Here is an 8,094-nt window from a genome sequence, read left to right on the forward strand (position 1 = left end):
CTTCACCCCTAGATTTGGATATTTTTAATTTTACCCCTTCGAAAGTATTACAACTCTGATTTCTTTCTCCTTATATAGGATTTTTTTTTTTTTATTCACAATTCTTCTATTAATAATTTTGTTGACGTGTCATGTATGCAACATGGACGGATGGAATCATGCCACGCCAAATAAAATAATGCCAAGTAACAATAACATTTAAACTAATTGGATACAATTTTTAACAAATCTATCATTAGTTTACATTATATTTCTATATTTTTCGTACTAATAAAATTTCAATGTGATCAAAAATCAATAATCATGTTATCAATCATTTATTTAAATTCAAATTTTTGTAGTTTAAAATAATACCAAAAATTATATGAAATTTATGGATTGAATGATAAATAACATTCAATTAGCATGTTAAGAACATATTAAATATGTAATTCAAATGTGGAATTTTTAAAATATGAATTAAAATCTAGAGTCTCTACCTCCTGAAAAATATATAGTTCCTAATTAAACTTTACCTAAATATAATTTTCTTAAATTTGTGTCAAATGAATTCTCAAATGATTTTAATGTAATCCCTAATTCCGCCAATTAAACAATCTATATATATATATATATATATTTATTTATTTATTTATTTATTTATTTATTTATTTATTTATTTATATGTATATATATATATGTATATATGTATATATTACTAGTCAAAACTAAGAGAAAATCTAATTAGATTTTAATTGGATTCTCAATTTTGTGTTATTTGTCCCATTTAATTTTTAATTTTGTGCTAAGTGAATTATTGAGTGTAAAAATCGAAAAATCTAAATCCAACTAAATTATAAATTAGATTTCAACCGAAATCCAATTTTTTGCCACGTGTCCATCTAAGTTTTTAATTTTTATGACAAGTGAATTATTGGATGCTAAAATTGAAGAATCTAAAACCAATTATATTCAAAATCATTTATATATATATATATATATATATATATATATATATAATATGATAAACCATTACATTTTTTAAAAATATATGGTTTTAAAAAATTATAAGTTAATACCATGTATAATTTGATCTTCTAGGAAAAAATATGTATAATTTGAACCGTATAATTATGATTATTTTTAATGGTACTCGTTCATATGCACAGAGTTACAAACTAGTTTAATTGAATGAAGTTATTAACTCCACCAATTAAACAAACTAGTGTGTAACCTCGTGCGTATGCATAGGTACAATTAAAAACAATCACAATTACACAGTTCAAATTATACATAATATTAGCTTACAGCTTTTTTAACCCATACATTTCTAAGATATGTAATAATTTCTCATTATCTATACTAGCTTATAACCCCATGCATATGCATGGATATACTAAAAAATATGCATTAAAATGCATAGTATAATAATCTTACATATATAATTTAAATATTATTAATAGTAATTCTTATTTATATATATATATACACACACATATACACACATATATAACTCTTTAAAAAGTTTTGTAAGAATGCTATTAGATAAAAAATGTAAATTGTCCATTTTTTAAAATATTTTTATGTTTATTAATTCTAAACTCTTTGGGTTTTGTACACAATAATTCACTTGAATGGATATTTATGATATGGTCCTATATTTGATTCCAAAATTAAGAAATAAAATTCTCTCTAAAAATAAATAATTTAGGACACATGGCATAAAATTAGACTTCAATTGTATAATCTACTTGGATTTTCTCTAAATTTTACCTATTAACACACACACACGCATATATATAATTTTTATGCCAAATGAATTGTTTTTAGTTATAAAAAAATTAAAAATTAAAAAAAAACTCATAAATATAAAGTCATTCAAACTCTCTCTTCCTCTAATTTTATATATAGTGTTAGATATATGAATATGTTTTTTATGATTTATTTATATTGGACTCATCGTTTTTTACTCTAAATCAACTCATTTGGCACAAAAACTTAAAAACTTCGATTAGATGGAACACGTTCTGTAAAAATAAACTCTACTTGAAACCCAATTTTTACACTGAACTAACTAACTTGGCTCAAAATTTTAAATTTTTTTATTAAATGGAACTCGTGGTACAAAATTAGACTCTAATTGAATTCCAATTTAAAATCTAATTGGATTTTCTATTAGCTTTACTTATATATATATATATATATATATATATATATATATATATATATATATATCACTTATAAACTTGAATTGTTTTGAGTTTTACCAAAAAAAAAAGACTTATAAATAAAAAATCATTCAAAAATTATGTTTTTTATGGTTTACTTATATTGGACTCCTCATTTTTTACACGAAATTAACTCATTTGGTACAAAAAAAAAAAAAAAAAAACTTAAATTAGATGAGGAACATGTCGCAAAATTAAACTCTAATTGAAATCTAATTTTTACATTGAATTAACTCACTTAGCACGGATATTAAAAAACTTAAATTAGATGGGACACGTAACGTAAAATTATATTCTAATTGAATTCCAATTTGAAATCTAATTGGATTTTCTCCCTGTTTTACCTATTATTATTATTATTATTATTATTATTATTATTATTATAATTTAATTGGGTTTAGATTCTTCAGATTTTGCATTCAATAATTCACTCGTTACAATAATTAAAAAAATTAGATAAATACATGGCACAAAATTGGACTTTAATTAAAATCCAATTTAGAATTTAGGATTTTGACTCTTCAATTTTTACACTTATTGGCTTTATATATATATAATGGAGTCTCTAACTCCACATTTTAATCAATGGAGTCTTTGACTCCACATTTTGAATGGAGTCTCTAACTCCTTCAATTTAATTCAATGGAGTCCATGAGTCCCCAAATTAATTTCAATAGAGTTTCTAACTCCTCCAATTTTTATTTTTATTTTTTTGGTTAGATATATTGTCAATATGCTTACCCAATAGTCAAAGCTCAAGCCCAATGCTGCTTGGTGTACAAACTAAAAATACCACTTGTACTCATAGTTTTAAAAACCGAACCGAGAATAAAACCGTTTTTTTCAAAATTTTCGATTTTTGACCGGTTTTTTCCGGTTTTTGACCGGTTTTCCGATTTTTGACCGGTTTTAAGGTATTTAACCGGACCGGACTGCACCGGTTTTCCCGGTTGAACCGGTCAGACCGGCCGGTCTGGTCCGGTTTTTAAAACTATGCTTGTACTACAAGTTAATTAACCACAGTTAATATAGTTAGTTTAGGGTTTAGCTTCCTATAAATACCCTTATCGAGTTCATTGTAACACATGAATTGTACTTCACTCATATATCACAGATGTGGCTCTTAAGGATTTTCTATATTGACGTAGATTATTTGAGCGAACCACGTAATTCTCGTGTGTTCTTTTATTGCTATTTTATGCTTTCATTACCGTATTTAAAATCTTTTCTATATCTCATACAATTTATTTAAAAATTTCAATGGAGTCTCAAACTCCCCAAGTTATTTCCAATGAAGTTTCTAACTCTCTAAATTAATCCAATGGAATAGGGGTGTGCAACCAACTTTGCCAAAATCGACTCAATCTAACCCAGCCCGTTGATTTGGGTTGGGTAAGAACTTTTTTTTTTACAGTGGGTCGGGTTGGGTTTGGGTCTTAAGATTCACAAACCCGCTTAATCCGACCCCAACTCACTTATATTTAACATATATTTTAAATATAATAAAAATATATTATACAATTTTGTTATTTACTTTTTTGCCCCTCTTCTAAATAAAACCCAAGCCCTAAGTTCTTTTTATATAGCTTGTGTTATTTTAGTGTCATGCTCATAATTATTTGGTCATAAATTTGCTCTTATTTATGTTAGCGTTCTTTTAATGCTCAATGTAATAATAATGGCAGTAATTAAAAAAAAAAAAAAAAACTGTCCAACCCATGGGTCTAACCCAATCCACGTGAGTTGAGTTGAAAGAAAATTCATATTCCTCAATTCTTAAAAATGACCAAAAAAATTAGCTTCAAAGAAATTTTCATTTCCTCAATTAAATTTGGAATCTCCAATAACTAAGACAAAATATCATTATTGGATAAAGATCTTACAAAGAAAAAAAAAGTGAAGGAAAATAAATTTGTTTGGACATTTTAATTTCTTAGGAAAAAAAAAAAGACTCGTTGGCTCAAGTTCCACAATAACACGAGTCATTATCTTGTCCTTGAGATTAAACAAATGATCTCAGTTAAAATAAAATAAAATAAAATAAGGTCAAAACTTAGTTAAACACCAAGTATTTGACTTAAATGTCAATCATTTAATTAAAGTTCTTAGAAAGCGGACAAAAACAAAATTAAGGGCTTTAATTAAATCTAAATTAACAAAATCTTAAATTAAGAACTACAAATTAGCTTGATCCTTGCCGAGAGTACGTTGGCAATGCAGCCACAAATAAATTTCAAAAACCCATATATCCCCTACATACAAAACTGAAATGATGTACAAAGACGTCATGATTGGAATCGAAGGGTCTTCTTGTAAAATAAAATATTGTAATTAAAAGATATGTTATCTTGAATGAACACTATTCAAATTAATAAAACTCATATGACTAAATTGTATATGGGTGAAATTATGTCCAATAGATTTTATTTAAAAAACACAGTAACAATTTTTTGTTAAACAGTCTCTGTCTTGCTTTATTTGATTGGTTTCTGTTTCAATTAAGCTTAATGATATTTTTCAAAATACCATAAATTAAACTTCAATGATTAAGTCAAAGGCGAATCGTTTCCACGTTGTAATCTTTAATCTTTAATGGTTAAAACATATTTGAACTCAAGATTAAAAGTAATCCTCGATGATCACGTCCTTTCTTATCAGACTTGAAGGTAAATAAGATTGACATAAAAAAACAAAGTAATGAGGCACTCAAGATTTGATGAAACCATCCATTCAATTAATTTTCCCCTTACATAAAACTTAAGTATTAATTCAAATTAAAGATCCAACTCCTTAGCTGGCACTCACATGCTTGGTTGTTTATATATGGATATGTTGCTCACATGTGATAGTTCACATAGTTATAAATTATAATATATTTTTAATCAATACACCTATTAATCCCATATTTTTCTTACGCTGCAATTTTGCTAATCAAAACTTCATTATCAAAGTACACCTTTAGATCACATCCATATATTCTTCCGGGCGCAATCGTGTAAATTTTGCACTATCAAGAGTAAAGACAGAACCTAACTAATGTGAATTAGTAAATGAGTCAATTATTATATAAGATATCTATTGTGAAAACTCATTAACTTTAATTAAAAGGCAAAATCCTATAACCAAAAGCTACCATAGTTATTTATCAAATTTTTTTTAATAAATTATATATTTTTCTCTTATTTCCTTTTTGTTTGAAGAAATTTCAGAAGATTAAATATCAATAGTTATGTCATCACTCAATATTTAAATTTTAAGTTTTTGTAATCTAAAATTATGCATTAAAAAAAGTTTATGGGTCAAATAATAAATAATATCCAATTAATACGAAGTTTGACATGGATTCATTTTTGTAGTGGAAGTTGTAGCCAAATTTTGTCCTTAAGTTAATACTCATGGTGACACTAATTAACAAATAAAAACAAAATTAAATTAAATATAAACTTAATGATATTAATCCAGAGGTATATTATGTAATAATTGCATACAACACCTGCAAGTGCACAATTTGTACCCGGTTCAGTCATCAGATGGACTCAGGCTCAAAGAGCTTTATACAATAAAATTTGTAGAGTATGAGCTTGAAACCTAGACTATGGATATTAGATAAAGAGGAGAATCAGGCTAGATTGCCGTTGATGTGGGACGAAAACGCTGACCGTTCCTGGACGGTCGTCACCTCGGCAGCCGTCCAGGAGTTATCCTCAGAACGAGGGTAACGAACAAGGCCGTCCTGAGGATGATGGCGAAGCTCCATCCCTCGTCCATGGGATGCGCACGGTTTATCCCGAGAGGACTCGTCCACATAAAGATTGGTGGATGAGGATGCTATTGGAATTCAAGCACACTCGACGGAATTCCAGGACGAGGATATCATACTTAGGAAAATCTCCGAATATAATATAATAATCCCTTATTCTACGCATAACTGTCATGTATTCGTTGTGAAATGGAAATGTAACTCCTAAACGGTTATGGCAGTTACATTTAATCCTTTTGCCTCCTCGAATCCAGGGGAGGTTCCAGTATTCAATAACCGTCTATAGGAACGCTATATAAACACTGATTCTGACAAAGCAAAGGTATGTGAATTTTACTCCAAAAAAGTTGGAACTCCAAAAACATAGTGAGGAAAACTAACTTTACCATTGGAGGGTTTTTGGCCGGCAGCCCCGGTCGCCTTTGATTGGCTTCTCTTTTTTCCTCAGGCCGCAGAGAGAGCAAGTGGTCCTATCAAGTCCGAAGCATCCAGCCTACTGATCTTCTTAGCATCATCAGCCGTTATCCGCGTGTTCAATAGATGAGAATAGCAAAGAAACTCTCATCGGACGTAAGCCGAAGACTACCTGTATTGCCTTTCTTTCTTTAAGAATAATATTACAACTACAGTTTGAGTAAAAAAATCCCCCTTCTCTTCTTTCCCCCCCCTCCCTTTTTTATATCTCTCTCGTTCCCTTCTATCAATCTTCTTCTTCATTCTCCTTCCACGTGTATCGCAAATCTTTTCATTAGATACTTGTCCCATCCAGCACATTCCTGAAATCTTCAAATACCAGCTGGAGGGCTGAACCTGACTGTTCAGAGGCCATTTTCCCATTAATGCAGCCAGGGAGGTAGGTGCAGGGTCTTTAATGCGATGGTAGCAGTTTTTTCTCCTCTGATATTTCTCACATGTTTTTCCTTCTAACCATTGCGTGGATCATGCCTTTACCCAACAGATCTTCCGGAATTCTGTCTCCAAACCCCTTGACATGGCCTATGACCTTTACCGGACCCGTCCGAGGAAACACTCCTCCTCGGACAACTCCTCCACCCCTCGTAGTGTGAACTGGCTTGTGGGCTTCAAAGATTCTGCTTGGACAGACTTACTCCACCAAATCAGGCCCAAGGCCTAAATACATATTTTAACCATTTTACCCCCCACAACACCCATTCCACATAAGGGCGAATCTCATAGTTGTGGAATGCACATCCATATAAGAGAGATGTTATATAATATATACATCCATTACACATCATAACAAATCTAATAATCATGAGCATGGTGGAGCTAAAACTTCTTTACTTGAATAGAAACTTTATTATTATGGGCTTAACTTCTTCCACTTTTATGGATGAATTTTATTAAATTAAAATTAGTATATGTTTGTCAAATTTTTTATTTATTTAAAGTTCGACTCGTTTATGATAGTTTTTAAGTTCTCTCTTTCTCTCTCTCTCTCTCTCTCTCTCTCTCTCATTTGCGATTATACTTATATTCAATTGATATTTTAGATTAGATAAGTTAAAGAAAATAGGCTATCAACCCATACCAATCTTTATTTACTTTTTCCAAAAGCTAAATTTGTATATTCCAATATTTCGAATGGGGATATTCAAGATTCACATTCCTTTTCCACCTCTCCAATGTATATATACACACACTCACGCTGTAATTTTCATGGTATATTTGAATTTTGAAATGTAAAATGTATTCGGAGACTTGAAATAGGGAGAAAGGAGGAGCCCTATGTAGGTTGGATCCTCTTTATTTGAATTGAAATAGAGATTGTGCATTTAAAGGCCAAGATTAAAAGTTAAATCAAGTTAGGATCTAGATTTTATCAACTCATTAATTATAATTTAGTTTAACCACAATTATATTTTTACCACAACTGTATTTGGTTTGATAAAAAATATTTTCCAGAAAAAAAAAACATTTTTAAGAGTTTGGTTACTTCCTGAAAATACTATAGAAATATTTTTCAGGTTTTTCAGTGCATTTTTAAAAATGTTATGCAAAACATATATTCTATTACTATCCCACATTTTCTCATCAGGGATCATCGATGGTTGATCATCAAAGACATTAGCGGGGTTGGACAATAGGGGGCAAAGGTGGAAGTTA

Source organism: Castanea sativa, chromosome 12 (assembly GCF_040712315.1).
Source record: "Castanea sativa cultivar Marrone di Chiusa Pesio chromosome 12, ASM4071231v1".
In the NCBI taxonomy this organism is placed as follows: domain Eukaryota; kingdom Viridiplantae; phylum Streptophyta; class Magnoliopsida; order Fagales; family Fagaceae; genus Castanea; species Castanea sativa.